At 43.3% G+C, this 15,976-nt stretch overlaps 1 protein-coding gene across 1 annotated transcript in view; it reads left to right on the top strand.

Moving 5' to 3' along the window:
- The first annotated feature begins 6,092 nt into the window (after window positions 1-6,092).
- Window positions 6,093-15,976, top strand: part of CTTNBP2NL (CTTNBP2 N-terminal like) — a 52,036-nt gene continuing 42,152 nt past the window's right edge. The window contains exon 1 of the mRNA XM_049616540.1: window positions 6,093-6,411. The gene's annotated coding sequence lies outside the window, so the exon portion shown is untranslated. The remainder of the gene's footprint in view (window positions 6,412-15,976) is intronic.

Raw genomic sequence — 15,976 nt, 5'->3', positions numbered from 1 at the left:
CTGTGAGGCAATGGTACAAGGGAAGCAGTGTGGGATTGGAGTCCAGAGGACCTCACTCTTTGACCTCAGTCGAGCTGCTCAGTTACCTCTTTCTTAAACTCCCTAAATCTCAGTGACCTCATGAGTAAAATAGAGATTATAGTGATTATTTTAAAGGTCTGTGGTGAGAATTAAAAGAAATAATGTGCCTGCTGTGGAGTAGGCACCAATCGGTTGATGTTATTAACATTATTGTTGGTTTTTTCAAATGTTTCCATTGATTTTTGAGGGGGGGGGGAGAGAAACAGAGCATGAGCAGGGGAGGGGCAGAGAGAGGGAGACACAGAATTCAAAGCAGGCACAGGCTCCAGGCTCTGAGCTGTCAGCACAGAGCCTGTTGGTCTCGAACCCACAAACTGCAAGATCCTGACCTGAGCTGAAGCCAGACACTCAACCGACTGAGCCATCCAGGTGCCCCACATTATTGTTGTTTTTATGTGACCTTTGACAAGACACTTCACCTCTCTGAACTTGCTTTCTTATCCGAAAAAGTAGACGTAATAATAATTATCTCTTAGGATGATCACAAGGATTACATATGTAGAGATCACAAGGATTATACATGTGATATAAGTAAACCTCCTGACACAGTGCCTGCCTGATACAAGGTAGGCACTCAGTGTTACATTTCTTTCCCTTTCCTTCTCAACCTTCCCCCACACAATCCAGGATAAGAGTGTGTCTGCTCCCTCATGGCCAAGCTGGCCCCAATATTTAGCTAGAAATCAGGAGAATCTGTCCCTGCAGGTGGTCCTTGGAGACCTTACCTGCTGTGCGCTCAGCCCACACCCATAAAAGGAAAAACTGTCAGGGAAGAAGCCTTTCTGAAACTCACGGGGATGGCCGAGAGGGAAGGCGACAGCTGCAGGACTCCTCTCTGGGCACTAGGGGGAGCAATAAGCTCGAGAACACAGTGAGGGCCACGCCCAGAATCTCTCCACTCCTATGCCCCAGTCGCCCAGTTGGGATGATCCAAGCAGGAAGAAAACGCTTCAGGAATACTCAGAAAGGCCTTTGTGGGGACAGATGATGGGGGAAATGCAGGGATCCGTGGAGAGCACATCTCCTCTCCTGCTTCAACTTGGTACCGGCCTAAAGAGCACTCGTTGGCTTCTAGGCTACCCTCTCTGGATCCCCTGGTGGAGGAGCCCCCTGGGGGTTGAAGAAAATGGGAGGTGAGGAAGACAGGTCACTTTTCCCAGTCACAACAACTTCTACATCTAGCCCCCCAGCCACTTAGTAGGTCCCAGTGCGTTACAGCTAGAAGAAGTCTTATAGAGCCCCAGATGTTAGCTGAAGGGCTGGGGCCAGCGAGAAGAAAGAGCTTGAGCAAGATCTCCCAGGCAGTTTATAATAATCCCTCATAGAGTTTATCTAATACTTTCATGTCCATCATCTCGCTTGGATATTCACAACCACCAGGTGTTGTAGGAAGGAACTATTCTATTTTGCAAATGAGGAAACTGAGGTTCAGGTAAGTGCCCATGGCTCTCCTCTTCCCTATTAAATTTCCATTGCTATCCACCCTCTCCCTCCTCTCTTGCTTTCCCTTGTTTTAAATAGGTTCAAACTATACTCATAGTTGCAGGAAGATTGCTACTCAACTCCAAGTGGTCCATAAATCAAAATTTTAAAATATTTGTTGCATTCCCCATATTCCCATCTAGCATGATGGAAAGATGATAGAGCATAGTAATTATGATGGGTACACTTTGGAATCAGATCTGAGTAAATATCCAATATTCATCTCTTATGAATTCCATGGCCGTGAATTTCTTTGTGCCTCAGGTTCCTCATCTGTAATATGGGAATATTCACACCTATCTCCTGAGATTCTTTTATAGGTTAAATGAGATGAACTATAAAGAAATCTCATAGTGCCTGGCATAAAGACTTGATAAATGTTTCCTGTATATATAATTATCATACAGTCATAGAACAAAGTGATCTTCAGGAATCAGCTCCTTAGTTTCATGCCATTTACTGATGAACTTAAATGGAGTTAAGTGGGGAAGGTTACTCTGTCAAGTAGGCTTGTGTCCTGGTTTGAATGTACGCCTTCCCAAAGTGCCTGTCCACCTCGAACCTCAGAACATGAATTTGTTTGGAAATAAGGCCTTCACAGGTGTAATGAGTTAAGATGAAGTCCTACTACATCAGGGTGAGCTCTAAATCCAATATGACTGTTATCCTTATAAGAAAAGAAGAGGACATATAGACATAAGACTCCCAAGGAAGAAGGCCATGTGAAGACAGAGACGGAACCTGGGATGATGCAGCTATAAGCCAAGGAATGCCAAGGATTGCCTAGGAGAGAGGCAAGGAATGGATCCTCCCTCAGAGCTCCCTCCCCCAAAGAACCAGCCTGTCAACACCTAGATTTCAGGCTTATAGCCTCCAGACTGAAACAGAACAAATTTCTGTTGTCTTTTTTTTTTTAAGCTTATTTATTTATTTTGAGAGAGAGAGAGAGAGAGAGAGAGAGAGAGAGAGAGAGAACACCAACCAGCACAAGCAAGGGAGGAGCAGAGAAAGAGGGAGAGAGAGAGTCCCAAGCAGGCTCTATGATGTCAATGCAGAGCCCGATGTGGGGCTCAAATTCATGAAGAATGAGATCATGACCTGAACTCAAATCCAGAGTCAGACGCTTAACCAACTGAGCCACCCAGGCACCGCATAAATTTCTGTTGTCTTAAGCCATCCAGTTTGTGGTAATTTGCGGCAGCCATAGGAAACTCATATGGCTTGTGAAGAGGGAGAACTCCAACAGAGCTCTAAATTCTTTTTCTTCTAGTTTAGCCCTTCTAGTCTATTCCATCATTACCTCTGCAAAACAGCAAATAAACATTTATGGAACACCTACCCAAGAAGTTTACCTATTTGGAGAAAAATTGACACAATCTATAATCTTTACCACTTCTTATGAATTTGTTGCCTGACACACTGTAGGCATTTAATAAATATTTACTGGCAAGTTGATAAAGTAATAGATATACAAATGTTGTACAAATTTAAGGTATTATTATGAACCCACTTTCTGCCTCTGTGTACACCTTTGTACCAGATTCTAAATTTATTTACATGTTTTATGTATTGAAAAATCACAAAACTCCAGAACTCTCATACTGCAGCCTAAGGGTCTCCATAAGGGTCACCAACTCCTCCTGTCCACTACCTCCAGAGGTGACGAATGAAAAGGAAAGCAATTTGAACACCCTTAGGACTCTGATTCCTACCAGACAGGGATGATGTCATTCTTGCTAGGTCCTCCCACACTCACTCAGGAATGGGCAGAGAAAGCCCAGGGGGTCAGGGGAGCTGCTGGTGGCCATAAAGGAAGTAAACCACAAAGCACTGCCCTCCCAGTCCCCCTGGGAGTAGAATGGGTGGTGGTGGGTTAATAGCTACAAAGGAAAGGAGGGGAGGGAGGGAGGAGCTGATTCACTAGGACAACTCTTAGAGTGACTCAGAAGCTAGCAGAAAATAGCCTGTTCTCCCACATCTGCCTCATTGTCAGGCAATGAGGCACTTCCTCATTGCAAACACAGAGGCAGGGCAAAAGGGAGGAGAAGGAAATGGGATTTTTCAAGTTTGTCCAGCACCTCACGGTCCATGTTTTTAACCATTCCAGACATTCTGTTTTTAAGTCAAGTCAGTATTCATTGAGCACCTACTCTGTGCCTGGCCTTCATCCCACCTCTCAGACCATCAGTCTCCTGAACACAAGGAACGGGGTCTTTCAGTTCTGAATTTCATACTTCATTACTTCAAAAGTCCTTGGGCTGCTGTTGACCACCTCAGCACAGTCTTGCTGTCCTTTTTTTTTTTTTTTTTTTTTTAACGTTTATTTATTTTTGAGACAGAGACAGAGCATGAACAGGGGAGGGGCAGAGAGAGGGAGACACAGAATCTGAAACAGGATGCAGGCTCTGAGCTGTCAGCACAGAGCCCGACGCGGGGCTCGAACTCACGAGCTGTGAGATCATGACCTGAGCTGAAGTCGGACGCTTAACCAACCAAGCCACCCAGGCGCCCCAGTCTTGCTGTCCTTTAAATAGAGATGACTCTCTCAGGCCTACAATCAATTGGGCAGGCAAGCATGGAGTCTTTTTCTAGCTCTGATGGTGGTTTTATAGTCTTTCAGGCCCATTCTCTGGACCAGTCCTGCTTGTAAGAGTCAGTGTGCGGGCAGCAGAATATGGCACAGGTTTGGAGTCCCTACATCCTTGTTGGAAGTTCTTTCTTTGCCATTTACTAGCTCTGTGACCTTATTTGATTTCTTTTAATTTCTATCTTCTCAGGGAGATAGGAAAGATTTATCATATAGTAGTGCAGATTAAGTAAGATATCATAGGAGAGTATCTGCCACTGTGATGACATGATAAATTCTGGCTTTCTTCTTTCAAACTTCTCTGTAACTGCACAGACTGACCACATCCTCCATCAGGCTGTAGACTGCATAAGAGCTGGGCTGTATCTGTCTTAAGGACTAAGTCTGCCTACCCGAATACTGATGTGGGAAACAAAGGCAGAAGGAAATGGCAGATAAAATTAAATTTCCTTATAACCTGCAGCCCACTGACAAATACTGGAGGCAGGCAGAGCGAACTGTTTCTACAGGAACTCCCTGCTATCTTGATGCTAATACTTTGCTAGGGGGTGGGAAACAACCTTAGCTTGACAATGGCCAGGCCTCCAGTATCCTACGAGTCTTCTTTAGCATATGAAAATCTCACCGGAAACTTCCCCTGGACTTTACCTCCCCGACTCCACAGTGTATTACCAGCCTCTCCTCTTGGTCCCAGGGCAGTTCTTTCTGCCCACGGGTCCTGTCCCCGTGCTTTAATAAAATCACCTTTTTGCACCAAAGACGACTTCAAGAATTCTTTCTCGGCCGTTGGCTCTGGACCCCACGAGCCCCACTAGCACCCCAAAAAAACCTCATCAAATTCTATTTCCCTAATAGTTTCTTGCTTAATAATCGTTGTGAATAGGAATAATGTATTAAAAGCAATACAATATTCATGCATTGCAAATATTTAACTGTATCGTAAGTATTTATTATATTGTATTTTAAATAATGTGGTTATTATTAGGGCACCTGGGTGGCTCAGTTGATTAAATGACCAACTCTTGATTCCGGCTCAGGTCATGATCTCCTGGTCCCTGAGATCAAGCCCTGCATCCAGCTCTACACTGACAGCAAGGAGCCTTGCTTAAGATTCTCTTTCCATCTCTCTGCCCCTCTCCCGCTCACTCAAAAATAAATAACCTTTAAAAATAATATGATTATTATTTTAGCCAGCTAAATCAACCTGTGAACTGGAGTGCAGTCTATGGAAAAGGAATCTGGAAACCTTCACCTCAGGGATGCATCCTCTTCCTTCTCTGGGTTATTTGGTCCTAGGAGGGCTAGCTGCTACCAGCAAGATCTGCATTCCTGTGTTCACAAGAAGGGACAGACATTCCTTGCATCCTCTACACCGTCCTTTGTTCCAGCTTCACTGCAAACGCCATTGCCCCACAGTATAATGGGGCCAAGGACACAAAGATGTCCCCTCATCTGACAGGCACAACCTGGAGAGACTAAAAACCTCGACAGACTAATTTGCAATTACTCGACTTCTGCCTGGAAGGGAGGTCCCACTGGGTTTTGCTCTCCCAGGTGCTACCCAGTATCCCCGCGCCGGGGGCTCCAGTGCCAGTAGTTCTCTTCCAAACGTAATGTGGGAAAAGAAGGGCAGGGTGGGGCGGGGACTGTCTCCAGGTTTACCATCTTTGCGCTCTAGCTTCTAGCACCACACCCACAAGCTTGTCCAAGAGACAGAAAAGCCACGTTACCGGCTTTTCAACAACTAATTCTAATGCAGACACCAAAAGGACACTTTATTGATTAACATTTTGGATAAAATGAAGCGTTAATATGCCCAATCAATCTGGGCACCCAAAGCCCGCCATTCCTAAGCTTCCCAGACCAGTAGGGTAAAGCACGAAACACTCGCCACCGCGCTGCCCAGAAGCCGCACGCAAGGTGGAAAGTTGCAGAAGCGGAGCCGGGAGGGGCGCGAGCCCACCCCGGAGCCCGGGCCGGAGGAGGGCGCTTCCTCCAGGAAGTGACGCGAGCTCAATCCCAGCCTGGCTCTCCCCAAACAAAAGGGATCTTGGGGCCCCGGGAGGAGCCAAAATGACATTGGAGAAGCCCCTCCTCCAGCCCGCGCGCATTGGTGCCTGGGCTGAGGAAGCGAGGTGACGATTGGCCCTGGCGAATGCCAGTGCCCCCGCCTGGCGGTTGAGGGGCGGGGTCTCCGGGGGCTGTGGATGGGAGCGGGTGGCGGAGGCGGCGGGGAGCGGAGCCCGGAGCGCCGGGAAGAGGTAGGAGCCGCCGGGGCTGGGGTTTGGGGGTGGCTGGGAGGCCGGGTTCCCGAGAGAAAAGCAAGGGTAGGACTACCGGTGTCGTCCCGCCACAGTCCCAACTGGCGCTCTCTCCCATCCCCTGAGGGGGCGGGGCCCTCTCCTCCGCCTCCCGGTATTCCCCGAGGAGGCGGCTCCTCATCCTCCGAGGGTCCTCGCAACTACTTATTGTCCCCGGTCAATCCCAGCTCCGCAGAAGGGGCTTCCCTCCTGACACCCCTCGCTTAAGGGATCCTCTCGCCCAGCGCCTCAGTCTTGGGGAGGGCGCACAGGTTTCCATTCTCTAGGCTGCCGCCGCCCCCGCCCCCATTTTGTACCCCCGGGAGGCCAGACATCCCTCCCTACACTTGTCCCTGCTCGCTAGAGTGGGATCAGAGCTAGTTTCATGCGTAAAATAAAATCACTGTTTTCCAAAAAAGAGAAGTGAGCGAAGCAGAAATCAAGATCCGACCTAGACAACCAGCTCTGAGAGACGAAGCGGCCTTCCCCCACTTCAGTTCTTCCCATCCCCCATTCTCTGATCCTCAGCCCTCCTCCTGAAGCCCCTCGGATCCTCTGTTCCCGGGGTGGGGGTGGGGGGCGCAGGGGTCGAGAGCTCACCCGCTTTGGGACTGTTCTAGACTCTGGAGGAAGGAGAAATAGTAACTCCCCACTTCCCCATCACCCTTAAAGGTACCTTCCCTCAGTGGAAGGTTCCCTCAGTCGGTTCCTTGAGGGAGAACCTAACTTCCGAGGGTTTTTTAGGTTTGGGTTGCGTTTCATTTTTGCTTTCTATCCTGTATCTGCCCTAGGAACTTGAGGAAAAACCATCCTTTTATGTTTAACATTGAGGTGGGTGTGTTGGATATCTGCAGAGTTGGCCTTTCGTGGGGTAGAATGCAGTGTATATTGTTTGACTGTCAGTGAATAGGAGCGTGTTTTCTGTTAAAACAGTGTCGATAAGTAAATAATGAGCATTGGATTAGGAATGAGTGTTTCCCACTCTAGGGTGGGCTGGTCCATTGCTCAGGGAGACTGCAGTTAACCTTGAAGGTGTAGTTCTGTTGAAACAAAAGACAGGAAGTGTTTGAGGAAAATTCAGGTTCAGCCATCTAGGTTTATGATTAATCCGGTCCCTAGGCCTTTGGTTACTCTCTAGCCCTTCTTTTATGGTGGGTTTTTCCCTCCAGGGGAAACTGATACATACATGATGTTGTTGATTGGTTTTACAAGACCAGTATCACCTACCAACATTTAGCGGATGAAAAGTAAGAGCAAGTTTTAAATCTCAGAGATCAGGATAAATAAAAGCAAGGTTAATTCCGGCTATTTACATACTTGTAACTACCAAGAAGTGTCTCTGTATTGTGCTGATAAAGCCTTTGTCAAGTTGACCTTCATTTCAGCAGGTGCAAAGTATTGATGATTTTAGCCTGATGTTAATGACCATGAATCCCCAGTAATCATCTATTGGTAGCACTTCCAGGTATTAATATTTGCTGTATTTTTTAACATTGTTTTGCTCTCATTCTGAAGTCCATCTTACTACTGTTCTCTGTAGCCAGGCTCATAGCAATGAGATGCAAGGAGTTGGAATCATAGCAGGCAATTATAACGCCGTCTCTTACCTTCCTGATTAGACTTTCTGTAGGTAGACTTCCGGAAGATTATTAGTTTTCAATAGTTAGATTCGAAGTTTTCAGAGCCACTCTTAGTGCTCACAGATCTGTTCCGTGATTGTTTCCAGATCTCCAATAAAAAAGCACAAAGAAAAAACTGTGCGGTAGGTCTCCCCAGCAAACACAAAGTGTACTGCGATAGGAGGGTAAGACACGGGCCCCCAGCAATAGCAGCGGAAAAAGCTAAAAGCAGAACAGGAAATCCCAAAAAGATATCTTATTACATGAGTGGAGAACAGAAAATAAACTAAGGTAAGAGACTAAAGAAACCAAAGCAGGGGTGATTACCAGGGCCTTAATGAGCAGAGAGGAAAGAGCAAATAATTCTCTTTGATTATTTGGCATAATAAGCAAGACCCGTCTGATACATGTTTGGGTCTTGGAAATCCTTCCTCTGCCTTTTTCAACAACTGTTTGGTCATTAGGTGAAGAAAAACATTGTATGCAGAGGATATTTATGTATATGTCCAATCTGTGTCACTAGATTATAAATTATTTGAGAGCAGGTAGTAGTAATTTTTTTAAAAGCTTTGAGTCTTTCCCTGTGCCTGGGACATAGTTTGACTTAATAAGTGTTTGTTGAATTTAGTTTGAAGCAGTCCCCTTATGGTAGACTAGAAAGACAAATTACTGATAAGGTATAAACTTAGTATAAGCAGCCCATTTCTTTTTGCCTTGATGTAACTTTATTTTCCCTATCTGATGTCTTATGAAACTCCAGTATCTTAAGTGACTTTAAAATGCTGAATTTCCTATACGAAAATGTCTGATGTTTACATGTATAATTTTGCTGTAATGAAATTTGAAGCAGACTTGCTAATGTAATCACTGCTAGTCATTTTAGGGTTTTATTTTTCTAAGAATCTGACCTGAGTGGAATGAGGTAAATTTAAGAGAGCACACTAGGAACTGATTGCTGTTTTTTAAGAACAGGTTCTGAGTGTTTGATTTTGACAAGTTACTGAGCTACTTTGGGAATTTTTTTAAGTGAATTTTTAGTTGATTTTGTGCTTTTCTGAACTAGCCCTAAATACATGAATAGGGACACAAATAGTATTGGGTTCCTGAATGGAAGCCTGCAGACTTGGGTGCCTGGGTGGGTGGCTCAGTCAGTTAAGCTAACCGGCTGGCTTCAGCGTAGGTCATGAACTTGCAGTTCGGGAGTTTAAGCCCCACATCAGGCTCTGCTCTGTCAGTGCAGAGCCTGCTTCGGATCCTCTGTCTCCCTCTCTCTGCCACACATGCGTGTGCTCTCTCTTAAAATAAATAAGTAAATAAATAAAAGAATCATGCAGGGGTGCCTGGGTGGCTCAGTCGGTTCAGCGTCCGACTTCGGCTCAGGTCATGATCTCGTGGTCCGTGAGTTCGAGCCCTGCGTCGAGCTCTGTGCTGACAGCTCAGAGCCTGGAGCCTGTTTCAGATTCTGTGTCTCCCTCTCTCTCTGACCCTCCCCTGTTCATGCTCTGTCTCTCTCTGTCTCAAAAATAAATAAACGTTAAAAAGAATCATGCAAACTGATTATGGTGGGCATAATGTGTTCAGTCTACAGTGGATTTTTGTCTTGGCAAAATCAGGTTTGCAGTGCTACCAGTTAATTTGCAGAACAGGATTGGAATTCTTGGCTTTTCTGAGTGGAGTAGAGTGGTGTTTCGAGGGATTGCCATTGAATTGGTGTTTGGTGGCATGATATGAGAAGCAGAGATTTATTTATTTGTTTGTTTCTAGAGGAAATCTGTCCCGTCTGTGGTGGTTGACCCGGGAATGGCTTGTCAGCTTGTTTCTAAAGGCTATTTTTTCTTATTTCCTGAATGTTTGCTGCTAATAACTAAAGATCACATCTTCTAAGTTTCAGTTCAGAGCATTTCAGTGAGAAAATGGCTTATTTATTGTGAGGCCATGGAGTATGGAAATTGACAGCACAGACTCCAAAGGCAAACCTGGGTTCAAATCCCAACTCTTCGGCTCTTTTACTATGTGACCCAGGCAAAGGCAGAGTTTTCTATCTCACCATATCCCATTTTCCTCAACTGCGACATAGAAATAATTTTTAGAGGTGTTTTTTTAAGGTTTACATGAACTAATTATATATATATATATATCATATACATATGTATCATATGTATCATATATATATATATATATATATATATATATATATATATATATATATATATCACAGAGCAAGGTCCCTGGCATGTAAGAAGCACACAATATTAGTAGGTGTTATTGCTGTCGTTTTTAGCACTTTCCTGTGAGTTACAGAATTTAATATTAAACATTCTTTTACTCCCTTAGCATTTTAGCAAAGACGAAGAATTTGTGTATGGTTTTAGTTTTCATTCAGTTGGTTTTAAGTATTTCAATATATAGCTAAGATTCCTGAGTTGAGGAAAACAAAGCTTATACGTGTCGTGATCTCAAACATCTGATGCAAGGATTTTTAGGAGAGTGTGTGTGTCTGTCTCATAGAGTGTGGGTTTCATAATTTTGTCACGCAAATTACCTTTCTTGAGTTTTTCTGGCCCGAGAAAAAGAAAGGCAAGGGATTCAACCATCTGGTGTCTTCTCTGAATTGTCCATTGTCATACTCCAAACTCTACAATCTTAAGTGCCTCCATCCTCAGAGTCATATACATGGTTTTGTGGACATTGTGACGATACAGGGTTGTACCTTCTGTGAGATTTAAAGGATTTTCAGTGGTAATTTTGATCAAAAGTGTTTTTTGCCTTCTGAAGACAACTTCCCCATTGTCCCCCAAAGTAAGGAGCAATCCTAGGAACCGGTGAGAAGAAACAATGGATGGCAGTTAAGAGTGGAGTTGGGGGGAATCCAGGACAGTCGTGTGTGGGTTGAGGAAGACAGGACTACAAGCAGGCATTGAAGTAGAGAATGCAGTAATATGGTTCCTCCCTGCCAAGTATTTCCAAAGTCTGTATTTCAGGTCCAAAGCCAGAGTTCCCAATCTAAATGTATCCCTTCTGCTCAATGAATCCTTTCTGACTTGCCGAGCCACAAAGAATGTTATCCTTAATTGTTACTGAGTTCAGTAGAAACTAGAAAGGAAAATAGGACAGCACAGGATGACAGGGTTTATACACACCAACCCCCCCCCCCCCCTTCTGACCCTGAGCCTTGAGAGCATCTGCTTGGGTCCTTTGCATAAAGCTGCTTGGGGAGGGTGAGGCTGAAGAGTTCTATGGGTCTGCCATCCCAGGACTGGCGAAAGCCAGGAGGAGCCAGGAACTCTTTTAACAAGAGATAGGAACTGTAAGTTATAAAGGAGAGAAGAAGGAAGGGTAAGTGACAAGTAAGTTGCAGAAAGAAGAGAGAAGCACTAACTTTGTTGTCGGGAGGTGTGGAAGGTAGGGGTGCCCCATCTCTTAATTTCTGCTAACTAGTCCCTACTGTTGGGGTAGATGGTACAGGAGTAACGACAGAACCAATCTGGTTCTTCAGTGATCTAATATTTGGGGGTACAAAAATGATCAGGTCTAGTCTGATGTATCAGTTTCTTCCTATTGCCTCTTGTTCTTAAATTGAAGGCACAGAAGAAATTCTCTTAAAAGGCCTTACCCCCTAAAGACTTCACTTCTAGACCTTTAGCTTTCACCACACTGACTCTTAACGCATTTGTTCCTCTTGGGAAGTTTACTGAGTAATTAACTTCTTATTCAGCATGCCTCATATCAGTCATCATTTTCCCCCAAAACCAGTTCCTTTTCTAACATCCCTGTTTGTGTTAATGGCGTCATTATTGGAGTCAGACAGTCTACAAGCTCAGCTGATCTGGGATTATTTCCCCTCTCACCTCCTTAAATGGAGCCAGTACCAAGTTACTGTAAATTCTGCATGGAGTCTCTCGCATCGATATTTCTCGTGCATCCTTACTGCTACCATCCTAGTTCACACATTTTAGCCTCATACCTATGCTGTTACAGTTTTCTCCTGCCTACTTTTCCTGTTTCCAGTTTCCCATACATCAATCAGCTCTGTCCTTCAAGCCTTAACCTTCCTAAAACTATGCTTTCACTATGATGCTCACCTGGTTAAAAATGTTTACTGGCTTCTCGTTTGCTAAAAGAGAAACTCCAGTCTTGTTGGCTGTAATTCAAGGTACTATGCTGTACATTTCTTTTCCAACTAGCATTTTTTGAATACCCCTGAGAACCACACTGCTAGGTGCTAAGTTTCATCAAGTTGATTAGGACAGAGGATTTGTCTAAGAGAGCAAAGTCTTAAGAAGACAGATATATAAACAGAACAGCTGAATGTGATAACTGCTCCTGGACTATGGATATAGATACATATGCACTATGCATTTAATATAATGTAAAAAATAGCTGTGATATGTTTAGAAAATCAGTTTCTCAGTCATTAAGTTAAAATTGTGACTTGGTTAGGGGAGCCTGGTTCAGTTAGTTAGGTATTGTCTGACTCTTGATTTCAGCTCAGGTCATGGTCTCATGGTTCATGAGTTTGAGCCCCACATCAGTTTGGGATTCTCTCTCTCCCTCTCTTTTTGCTCCTCCCTGCTTGCTCTCTCTGTCTCAAAAATAAATAAATAAATAAACTTTTAAAAATGTATTGTGACTTAATTAAAAGCTATACAGATTCTGTGGAAGCAAAGATATGGTTTTCACCTGTGTCTGGAAGTCACAAAAAGCTAGTGTAGGCAGAAGAATGTCCTTTTCTTTGCCCAAGTATGGAGATAACCATTGGCCTGAACCGTGTCTCTCCCAGACTTTCCCAGAAACTGGCCAGGCCATCTCCTTCCTGGAGCAAATCAACCTGCCAAGTCAGGAGTAAACTTGTTTTTGATTTCTAAATTAGACAACACGAATGATAGAAACTGGCAACTCATCGCAAAAGGAAAACTTCATTATCCTTGCTGATGAAACCAAATATGTACTCCAGGGATGAGAACTGACCAGTCACTCATTTTAACTGTTCAGTATCCTGTTAGAGTCGGTGGTGTCATCCCATTTTATAGATGAAGAACAAATTCAGAGGTTAAGTGGATCGAGGTACTATGAAGTAGCAGAGCCAGGATGTAAACCTGGGCGTGTCATATTCCAAAGCACGTGCAGCTTTTCATTGACATGCTGCCTCTTAGGAGAATTACTGTCCCTGAAGAACTTTGGAGCAAAGAACAATTGCTCGGTCTGTTGTTGGTAATTTTCAGCTGATACCAAATTGTTAAATTTTTTAACCCCCCCCCCCCCAAAACAAAACAAAAAACAAGCAAACAAAAAAATAAAATCAATGATCTCTGATTTAGAAGACACTTTAAGGGGTGCCTGAGTAGCTCAGTCAGTTGAGTGGTCAACCTCAATTCAGGTCATGATCTCGGGTTCATTGGTTCAGGCCCCACTTTGGGCTTTGCGCTGACAGTGCAGAGCCTGCTTTGGATTCTCTGCCTCCCTCTCTGCCCCCTCCCCTCTCTCTCTCTCTCTCTCAAAAATAAACATTAAAAAAATTTCGAAATCAGAATTTAAAAAGTAAAAAACCACCATCAGTTATAATATTCATTGTGGGATTTTTTGCAGTTCCCAGAGAGCCGGGTTATGAGCATGGCTACAACACAAATCCCTTGACTGTTTTCTGGTTCATCTTCCATACTATACATTCTGTTTCTTTCCAGTGTGGAATCCTGATGGAGTCCATAACTTCCTTCTACATTGACATATGAAGGGTTTTTGCATTTCAGGCTGCTCCTGGAATTGTGGCCCATGAATCATTTTACTGGAAAGAAAATCAATCTATATGTTATTTTTCCTTCATTGTGGTATTTTACGACTCAGGTGGCATTATTTCAGAAAAACAAAAATTTAGGGGAATGATGGACATAGATAATACAGACAGATACACATACATATGTCAATGAAATCATGTTATAATTTCATTTTAACTAAAGAAAGCCAACTGACATATATTTACAAATATACAAATATACTTCATGCTTCTGGTATTTTTCTAATGTTAAATGACATACTTTTTAATGCAAAATATTAACATAAAATCTATTATTCATTTTCATTAACATACATTCCAGTAGCTTAATTAATGTAGTTCTTCTGGTTCGGTCTTGTCTCAGACGAGAGTACTTGAAAGGGTGTAAACAGATATCCAGGTAGACAGACTTGTTTTTAATAGCCTTGTGCTAAATGTCCTCATTTTGGGGAAGAGATGTTTGAATGTTTGTTTATGGGCATGAGCCACTTCCTTCTTTTCCTCAATATACATATAAATCTTGTTGGCAACAAATAAGAGAGACAGTGAGAGAAACAGACATATACACATAGTGAGATAAAGAGACAGACATTCACACACAGAGAGATACAACTAGAGATGCCTAAGTCTTAGAGCTAAACAAAACAAAAACCTGATATCATCATGGTGTCCCAGAAAGTGGATCAGACTGGATCTTAAAAAGACGTAAGTGTTAGACCTAGTTTTACTGTGTAACTATAATCTTCAGTAAGTCACTTAACAACCCTGGCCTCAGTTTTCATCTGTAAAATGGAGAATGCTGAATTAGATTATTTCTCAGGTCCCTTCCAGCTTTGTGAATCTCGTTTTAGCTGAGGTTTTTCTACCACACAATTCCTAAAGCGGATAAAATGAGATCAGATGTGAATGATGGTTACCAAGTAGCAGTAGTTACTAAGGAAGGCCTTGAAATCCAGTTACCTTGGTTCAAGTCCTATTTCTGCCACATACTAGATCTGAGACTTTGAGCAAGTTATTTAGCCTCTGTGCCTCACTTTTCCAATCTATAAAATGGGGGGGTTGGCGATGGTTATAGCATCTGTCATCCAAGCTTGTTGTGAGGATTGAATTAATTTGCGTCAAGTACTTGCAACACTGCCTGGAACACATTAATGTTTATCTTTTCTGTTTTGTTTTTATTTAGCTCAATAAATGTTTGTCTTTTTTGTTATTACTATTCCTGCTTGAATTCTTCTTAGAAAACTATGCTATAAAACTCTGAGGTGGTGGTGATGAATAGGCTCAATTATATCATTCATTTCTGTACCAAGCATAAATCCAGAAAATCTGGTATCCTAGAATCTGCTTTGAATAGAATGTGTTTGAATAGAGAACTGAAAGTATATTTAAATGTTGACCCAGAACTGGTTTCTTGAGGCCTGCCTCAAAGTCTATATTGACAGGATTGGATACACAAGCATCTTGATCCCTTAGCACTGTTGCAGTTTCTAAGTGCGTTATTCATATTACATTTCAGGATCCTGAAATTTGTAATTTCTGAAACTGTGTCAAAACCATCCTGTTTTATAGAATACTGTCTATAGTGTGGCTGGAAAAAGCAAATTGATAGCAATAGGACAAACAAAAGGCATTCTGAGCAATATGTTCCAGCACTCTCCCGGTAAGGGGAAGTCTTAGATCTAGCTGTTCTAATAGCGTTTAAAAGTGCATGTTGCAGTAGTGTGCTCAGGCCACCATAGCAAGGTCCCACAGACCAGCTGGCTTAAACAATAGAAATTTATTGTCTCACAATCCCGGAGGCTAGAAGTCAGAAATCAGTGTGTCAGCAGGATTGGTTTCTTCTGAGGCCTCTGTCTTTGACTCGGAGATGGCCATCTTCCACCTGCATCTTCACGTGGTCTTTCCCTGTCCCATGTTTGTGTCCAAATTTCCTCCTCTTATAAAGACACAGCCCTATTAGATTATGGCCCACCCTAATAACTTCATTTAAACTTAATTACCTCTTTAAGGACCCTATCTCCAAATGCATCACATTCGGAGGTGTCTGGAGATCAGGACTTCAATATATGAATGAGGGCAGGCACCCAATTTAGTCCAAGCATTTAAATTGTAACACATAGACACGTAAGGATCCAAA

The sequence above is a fragment of the Panthera uncia genome (assembly GCF_023721935.1).
Source record: "Panthera uncia isolate 11264 chromosome C1 unlocalized genomic scaffold, Puncia_PCG_1.0 HiC_scaffold_4, whole genome shotgun sequence".
Classification (NCBI taxonomy): Eukaryota; Metazoa; Chordata; class Mammalia; order Carnivora; family Felidae; genus Panthera; species Panthera uncia.
This window is presented reverse-complemented; position numbering and strand designations above follow the sequence as displayed.